This window comes from Sinocyclocheilus anshuiensis, unplaced genomic scaffold, assembly GCF_001515605.1.
Source record: "Sinocyclocheilus anshuiensis isolate Anshui unplaced genomic scaffold, SAMN03320099.WGS_v1.1 scaffold911, whole genome shotgun sequence".
In the NCBI taxonomy this organism is placed as follows: domain Eukaryota; kingdom Metazoa; phylum Chordata; class Actinopteri; order Cypriniformes; family Cyprinidae; genus Sinocyclocheilus; species Sinocyclocheilus anshuiensis.
In genome coordinates this window covers 44,910-54,521 of record NW_015542373.1, presented here as the reverse complement: position 1 = coordinate 54,521, position 9,612 = coordinate 44,910, and the positions used below count along the sequence as shown (strand labels likewise).

Here is a 9,612-nt window from a genome sequence, read left to right as displayed (position 1 = left end):
AAATGTATGAAATTTACAACTCGGAGTTTAGTCGAAATTGAAGATTTATCTTCTGAATTGTCCAAGGAAAATTCACTTTTTTTTTTTTTATCTAGTTGAGTTTGTCAATAAAATTACAACAAATTATGGCAACACTTTACAATAAGGTTCATTAGTTAACTACTCTAGTTAACATGAACTAAGCATGAACAATATCCTTTATACTTGATCTAAGCTTAATAAATGCTAAAGTATTGTTAAATTCAACATTTACTAATGCATTATTAAAATCAAACGTTAACATTAGCACTGTGAATTAACATGAACTAACATTATTTCAGTTAATAAAATGACAGTATTTAACCGTAAATCTAAGTTAAAACCGTAAAACCTAAAATGTTGCTACCGTATTTTTTATGGTAAAATTCCGGCAACACAGCTGTTTTTTTACCGTAAATTTTACGGAATTTTTTTACAGTGTACGTATATATTTTTAGCTCATTTGGGACAACACTATAGAAATGGATGGGAATTTTTACATTTCTCACAAATTTTTAGTCTCTGATCAGCTAAAATAGAAGTTCTCTGTTTTTACATTAATTTTTAGTGTTTTACACAGTTTTTGGCAAATTGCATGGAAACCCAATGGAGCTCACCCAGTTTTTTAACGTAACAGGAAAGAGATATTTGTGCATTTTCTAATGATCACATGATGGGAAAGTACATTATAACGGGTTGTGTCACGCAACTGTGTGCACTTTCAGCATTTTAAAGCACAAATGCGTGTGTGTGTGGATCGTTTCTACACTCTCAGCGTAGTACGGCAGATTGTAGTAGTCTGCTGGTTCATCCACAAACTAGCAGTAAACAATGCTCTCATTCACAGTGTTTGAAACAACTACAGGACCTGTGTGTGTTCATGACAGCACAGTGAGTGTGACGGTTCCTTTGGTTTTCTTCAGAATACAGACGGCCTCCTCATGAGTGACTCCCTCCAGACTCTGGCTGTTAACGGCGATGACTTGATCCCCACGCTTCAGACGCCTGTCCTCTGCCGCGGCCCCCTGAACACACACACACATCAGATAATAATGTTTGTATCTGTGTGGTGGCATCTGTGGATGAACACGCTCGCTGTGTGAAAGCGTTACCTTGCTGAAGACGGTTTTGACGTAGATGGGAAGGTCACCGTGAGGGCTGCCGAATCCACCCACGATACTGAAGCCCAGTCCGTCAGGCCCTCGCTCCAAACTAATGCTCTTACACTGCGGAGGACTGGACACACACACACACACACACAGATGAAGAGAATGATGTTTTGATTTCACTTTTTAAATTGCATTATTTTATATCTATCAAACAGGGGCATGATTAGAAGAGAAAAGTATCAAAAATGCACTTTTTGACAAGAGGGGGTTCAATTAAGAAAATTTCCTGACCATATGTGACCCTGGAACACAAAACCAGTCATAAGGGTCAATTTTATAAACTTTCCATTGATTTTGTTAGGATAGGATGATATTTGGCCGAGATACAACTATTTGAAAATCTGGAATCTGAGGGTGCAAAAAAATATCAAAGTATTGAGAAAATCGCCTTTAAAGTTGTCCAAATGAAGTTCTTAGCAAGGCATATTACTAATCAAAAAATAAGTTTTGATACAAAATATCTTTATGGAACATGATCTTTACTTAATATCCCAATGATTTTTGGCATAAAAGAAAAATGTATAATTTTGACCCATACAATGTATTGTTGGCTATTGCTACAAATATACCCCAGCGACTTATGACTGGTTTTGTGCTCCAGGGTCACAAATACATTTCTTACCTCGTATACAATTTTATTTATTTATTCATTCATTAATACGATGTGTTTGGCTGCAATTATTTTTGCTAATGAGGATGTAACCAGTTATTGACTCTTCTCATACAATGACATTGGGTGTTATATAACCTTAAAAAAATGAAATAAAATGATGTATGCAAAACAGTTTTTGGCTGAAATGCAAAAATGCACACACTGTATGAGTCCAGAATTTATGGAGTTCTGGATTAAAAAAAAATATATATATATCTGGCAACCGCAAACCTGAAAGCTTGTGGAGGCTTGAAACCAATGCAGCAGGCAAACATTGCAGACGATTATGCATAATAAATTGAGAGAAAATATGATTTATAATTACACTATTGTCTTTTAGAGAATCTGAACCGTTTGCTAGTGGAGTTTCTATATTTAATTCTGCTATTTTCCTGTTTATCTCTGTGAAGCTGCTTTGACACGATCTGTAATGTATAAAGCGCTGTAGAAATAAAGGTGACTTGAATACAGAAAGGACCTATTATCATTAAAATTCGGGATAAACCAACCATTATTCTGTTTGCTCACTAAAGCCAGTTTTTAGTCATATTTGGCACATGATGAGTTATTTTATGACGGCTGAAGAGAGTTTTGTGTACAAACCCCAGGTCATCGTGAAAAATGCTGCTGGCTGTGAGTCCTGCTGTCTGCTCTGCTGACGGTCCAGTTACTGTTGTATCGCCAGCAACGACCTACACACACACACACACAGACACAGACACACCCCCACACACACACACACACACACACACACACACACACACAGACACACAAACAAACACACACATCACATCCGCATTCAAATAAAACACCCCATATGAGTGGATTTCAATGGCAGTGTTTCCAAAATGAAACAAAAGAGCTGTTAGTTTTGAATGTGTGTAGAGAACTGTGTTTAGAGTTTTGCAGAAAGTTTGTTTCACAATAGCAAACTGAGTTTAAAGCGTGTAATGTGCTTGTAGTTTAGCGGTCTTGGTCTATAGATTAGGTAGATGAGTGAATGGTTTCACTGAGTGCGCCTCAAGTACCGCTTTTAGTGTCTAAGCAATGTTTAAAAACTGTAAGTGGGTCAAAAAGCACACTAGAGTTCAGCTAACTGCATTAAATATACATTTAAACTATAATACATTTTCATTTAATTGCAATTAACATGCCATTAAGATTTAGAAAACATGACATTCAGTTCACAATTAAGAGAATTCTTTTATTTTTGTAATGTATGCTGAAGTGAATGCTTCTTGTCACAGTGGATGCGATGGCTGCTGTGCCGTGGTGCTTTGTACCTGTAGTTGAATGATGCCTGTCATGTTCTTCAGCAGTGAAACAGCTTTATTGTGAGTCATTCCCTCAGTCGAGTCTCCACAGATAGATACAATCCTGTCTCCAATCTATTCCACACACAAACATAATAAACACGAGAGACTGCGATTCACAAATGTGACCCTGGTTTGTAACTCTGTTTCAGATGTTAGACACACACATACCCAGAGTTTCTGCGTCTGAGCTGCCAGGCCGCTGGGGTTCATCATGGCGATGAATATGGGCACATCACCCAGAGGACTGCCGACCCCTCCTGCTATACTGATGCCCAGAGAGTCTGACGGGCCCTGAGACACACACACACACACACACACACACACACACACACACACACACACACACACTCACAGACACACACACACACACACACACACACACACACACACACACACACGAAACAAATTAGCCTCACAGCCTAGACACATGACCCAAATGACCTTATTTTATTGGTTATTTTAATAGTTTGTTAGAAAAAGGAAAAAAATATATATATAAAAAACAGAAAGCAAAACTCTGTCAAATCTATTCGCTCTCTGTGTGAACAGGCCTCGAGACTGAATCAGTGTAACTGACCTTTGTGAATTCAACCGTCCTGACGTCTCTATCCAGCACTGCAAGGCAAGGAAGGAAAGGTTGAAAATCAAGAATCGAGCATGAATCATAATGTGCAGCAGTTTGAGCGGACAGACTGCTGTATGTTCTTACATCCGGATGTTTTCTCGGTGTCTCCCTGTAAAGCTGCAGTGACTTTCCCGCTGCCCGTCTCGCTGATCTGGAAATACAGAGATATTACACACATCTGAGCGCAAACACACCAAACACAGACTGCACGACTCAAACTCATCGAATTTTGTGCTTTCAGTTGTTGACTAATCTGCCCTTTTAGGTGCACACCAGCGTTAACTAAAACTAAAACGATTAAAACTTTTTTTGTGAAATAAAAGCTGAAATAAAATATAAATACAACTCAAAAAAGCTGAAGAACTAAAATGACTAAAATATAATTATATAAATTATAAACAAAAAATTACTAAAACTTAATCTGAATGAAAATTCAAATTGAAAAATAAAAGCTAATACAAAATATTAACAAATACTATAATAGTACAAAATAATAAATAAATACTACATATAAAATGTATTTTTATTGCTATTTATTTTGTACATATTCTATTTCTAACTTTTATCTTTTAATTAATTTCAGTACTATTCTATTTAGTATATTATTTTTTTATATGTAAATTCTTTTATTCCTATATTCTAGTTTTATTCTTTAACTTTTACATTTCTTAGCCTTTTTTCATGTCATACTATGAATGGTTATGTATATGACAAATAAAAATGTGATTTGAAATAATAAATAATACATATACTAATAATAAATATAAAATAATAAATAAATACAATAGTATAAAATGTATTTCTATTGCTATTTATTTTGTACATATTCTATCTCTACCTTTTATCCTTTAATTCATTTCAGTACTATTCTATTTAGTATATTATTTTTTTATATGTAAATTCTTTTATTCCTGTATTTTAGTTTTATTCTTTAACTTTTACATTTCTTACCATTTTTTTTAGTTTTAAGATTGAATTTTAATTCATATTTTTAATAATAAAATGGCACTGCATGCATACTATGGATGGTTATGTATATGACAAATAAAAATGTGATTTGAAATAATAAATAATACATATAATAATAATAAATATAAAATAAAGTATAAATAATAAATAAGGTAACACTTTACAATAAGGTTTAATTTTTTAACATTAGTTAACTATATTACTTAACATGAACAATACTTCTACAGCATTTACTAATCTTAGTTAAGTTTGGCATTTACTAATGCATCATTAAAATCAAAAGTGTATCTGTTAACATTAGTTAATGCAGTGTGAACAAACAAACTTTTTTTAACTAACATTAACAAAGGTTAATAAATGCTGCAAAAATATTAGGTAACACTTAATGTTAAGGTGTCCTTGTTACACATTACATGTACTTACTATTATAATAACAATTAATTATGCATAATTACATGCAAGTAACCATAAGCCAAACCCTAACCATATAGTAAGTACATGTAGTTAATTAATATTACTCAGTACTTAAATGTATAATTACACTGTAACAAGGACACCTTAAAATAAACAAATGTTATTGTTAACAAATGAGCCCTTATTGTAAAGTGTTACCATAAACACTACTATAATAACACTGGTGCACACTTGTAAGACCTGCTCTAACTAGTCACAGTTGTCAAACCTGCTTAAAATCTGACTACCGTAGTTTTCGAGAACAAACTCGCTCATTGTGTGAGAATGTGTTTTGTGATCATAGCTTCAGATGGATGTGAGTCTTTAACAGTGGGATGTGCGTCTGACCTGACTGCTCTGAGACAGACGGCGCTCCGAGTGGAAAGGCCCCGCCTTAAAACGACCCACCTCCAATCTGATTGGACCAGCACAACTCTGAGGGAAGACAAAACCAGTTCATGTGAGTGATACTTGCGTATTGGTGTTCACATTCACACCAGATCAATCACATTTATAATTAATATGCTTTTTCACTTTTTGAATTTTAGTCAGTGTGTAGTGTGTATGTTTGGGCATAAAAAAGATCTACAAAATTACAAATCTCTAAGTCCACTCCAAAGGGAGATATTTCGGTTTTTTTTGTTTTTTTTTAATCCCTTTTCAAGAACTACAACGAACGGCTCGTTTGGACTACAGCGTTGGTTTCCGGGGTTTGTGATGTCACAAAGTGGTTCATTAGAATATCAATAAAATAAATCCCGCCTACAGAAATTCGAATGGTTGGGGGGTGGGGAGGGGCGAGGTCGTGGTTAGAATGCTTGGTTGAGTGCATCAAGACGACGACGAGGAAGAAGTTTTCGCCATGTCGAAGAAACGCTGTTTTTTTTTTCATAAATTGCTGACAGTACAATACTGGATAATGATGCAATCTGCAGAATTTACGAGACTATGGTATAAAACTGTATAACAGTTTCACTGTAATTCATGTTACAACGTTAGAATTAAAGAACAATAAACATAATACATATTACCGTTGCACTTATCTGTACATAGTAAATGCACTTATTTTTAAGCGGTTGTTGACATCGTATCTAAAACGTGATTTAGCAAAAAAAAAACAAACAACAACAACAATAACGTTACCACTCTAATATGTCTTGCAATATCCGTGCGCGCAAAGGGTCTGCGCGATCCTCTTGTTCAATATTCTCGGGGTCTGAATCTGGCTCAAATTGATATGGCAATATTGACGCCATCCTTAACTAAACCAAAGCAGGTGGAACTTGCTGCTTTGGCAAGGGGCGTGGCAGTACTGAAACACCGTCTAAGCTGTTCGCCAATCACAACGCACTGGGACAGCTAACCAATCACAACACATTTAGTTTTTCGGAAGGCGGGCCTTCATCAAACCCGGAACTAATCGAGCCGTTTGTGCCAGGCTGGGGAGAAAGGTATTGTAATAATGTAAATTATGTGAAAAATAATGCATTTTACGAACCACCGAGCATGAGAGCATGTTCTAGTACACCCCCAAAACAAAATCAAGACTTTGTAAAAGAGCATAATAGGACCCCTTTAACAATTCTCAAATCTTATCGCACATTACTTCCTCAGCTTTTCACCAGGGTTATCATTGTTAGCAAAAAACTAGAACTAAAACTATAAACTTGTTACTTAAAATGCTAAAATAAAATTAAACATTAAAATATAAAAAAAACAACTTAAACTCATTTTATTTCAGCTAGATGCCGAGCCAGGGTTAAGCAAATCTTTTTTTTTCGTTTATCTTCAAGTACTAAAATACATTTTAAAATAAATAAATAAATAATACTATGTAGACATAAAGAATAAAACTAATAAAAATGACAAAAGCACAACAAAATTACTAAAACCTTAGCTAAAATGAATTGAAAACAAAATATAAAAACTACATTTTTTTTGTCGGTTTAAAACCCGACTGACTCTAATGTTCACCTTGAGCAGCGCGGCCACATACTCTTGAGTGGCTGAACGAACGTCCTCGCCGTTAACCGAGAGGATCTGATCTCCCTGCATCAGCCGTCCGTCTGTCTCCACCGCTCCACCCTTCACAATGTCCGACACGAACACCCCTGTGTCGCTCCTGAGACAGAGACGGAGTTAATCACTGACAGCACATACAGAGATACAGAGCTGAACATGCATTTATGGGCACTTGTGAAAAAAAAAAGATGTATACCATTTGCATAATAATTTTATTGAATGTGCACTTGTAGTGTACTTCAAATCTTAAAAATATATATAAAAATGAATAAAATAAAAGGCCACTTAAGTGACTTAAAGAGAGACACTTTCTTAACACACTTAAGTACACTTTTAAAAAGTGACCTTTGTAATAATGTCAAATTATTATTCATTTTAAGGTGTCTTTGTTACAGTGTAATTATACTGAGTAATATTAATTAACTACACGCACTTACTACATGGTTAGCGTTAGGATTAGGGTTTGGCTTAGGGTTACTTGCATGTAATTATGCATAATTAATTGTATTATAATAGTATGTACAAGTAACATGTGTAACAAGGACACCTTAAAATAAAGTGTTACCAACGTTTTACTTTAAAATACATTTTAAATCATAATATTTTAATAATCTTTTGTCGTGTTTGCAAGAAGTACATTTATTGTGATGTGTTGACTAACATACTAAAGCACACGTGAAGTACTTGATTAGCATTTTAACTGCTAAGTGTAATTTGATATTACATATATTACAAGTATATTATATATATAGGCCTACTGCATTTCTAAAACATATCCCATTATAAATGATATTTTTGTCTAATCTTGCTTATATAATACACTCCAGTACAACTCAGTTAAAAGTTGACTGTATTGCTAAAAAAAAACAACAACAACAACAACAAAACCTAACACTTCAGTGCTATTAAATATGAGTTAGAAACTTAAGCAACATTTTTGCATTGCTTGAGCTGACCATTTTTTGAGACATTTTTTCTTAACATATCTAAACACAATTATATATTATTGCCACAGTGCATTCGGCAGTACAAGTAGTTACATTTTAAAATGTACTTACGTCCTACTTAAGTGAGTCAAAAAGTTCAGCTAATTGCATTGAATATAAATGTAAACTATAAAACATTTACATTTAATCACAATCGACATTTTAGTTTTAGTGTCTGAAAACATTACATTCAGTTCACACTTAAGTATACTCTTTTAAAGTATATTATTTCTGTAGTAAGTATTCTTTTTCAAAGCAAGCTAAAGTAAAGTGTTTTTCTTTTTCACAATTGAAGTCATATCTTAATGTTATATGCAAATCTTGAAAGTAGGATGTGAACGGAATACCATTTAAAAAGAGATGTTTGTGTAAATTTTTTAATTTCATACTCATGCACCATTACACACATTACTAATTTAGCAACAGACAATGAGCACGTTTACATGCACTCCAGTAAGCTGATAACTCACAAATACCAGCTTATTAAAATAACCAGTTTTCCCCGTTTACATGCACATCAGTAGCCTGACAATGCAAGTAAACATGACTTCATTAATAAATCAGTTTATTTCCCTGTTGTGACATCAAAACATAACCATTTAACAGGCAAAAAACTACCTGGGTCGACCGGTTTATGCTTAAGCCGTTTATGACCTTACTCCGATAAAAGAAAACGGGTTACGGGTTTTGTGATCTTTCCCATTCACTCTGAATGGCTGGACATTTTTGACCGGGAACACCACAAGTGTGACTTTGTGCCATTTTGTACAAAATAAATGCCTTTCAAAACAAACTCCCTGATTAAACATTAAAGCACACTAGTGTGATAAACAGTGCAAATTTTCATCAGTTTGTATTTAATATTGTGAAAATTATTCATAAATAATGCTTTTTTCACTCAAAAAATGAGGTGCCTACTCTCAGATAAACGAGGCCTACGATTAATCAGATGCAAATATAAATACAAAACCAGTCCTAAATGAAAGAAAAGAAGTTGACAAAAAGATTTAATCCAATATTTGGTGATGATATACCATAATGAGTGATTTACAAGCATTTTTGCCCTGGAACATCACAAGTGTTATAGGGTTTTGAACACAACACATTAAATGCAAGACATACTGAAGCATTTTCAGCTGTTTAGATAAAAGATGCTAAAATAACATTTTAGTCCCATACAGATTTAATATGGAATGCAATTCTGATCAGTGTGCAGAAATATGTGGAAACCCCAATTAACTATAAACCTTAAAGGTGACATATCATGAAAATCTGACTTTTCCAGGTTTTAAGTGCTATAATCAGGTCCCCGGTGCATCTACCAACCGAGGAAACGTGAAAAAGATTAACCCAGTAACTTTGTTTTGGGAAGCCTTTTTCTGCAAGCGTCTGAGAAAACGAG

General features: G+C 34.3%; 1 pseudogene; it reads right to left on the bottom strand.

The window, feature by feature from the left end:
- Nucleotides 1-312: 312 nt before the first annotated feature.
- LOC107692248 (multiple PDZ domain protein-like) overlaps nucleotides 313-9,612 on the bottom strand; it is a 53,364-nt pseudogene continuing 44,064 nt past the window's right edge.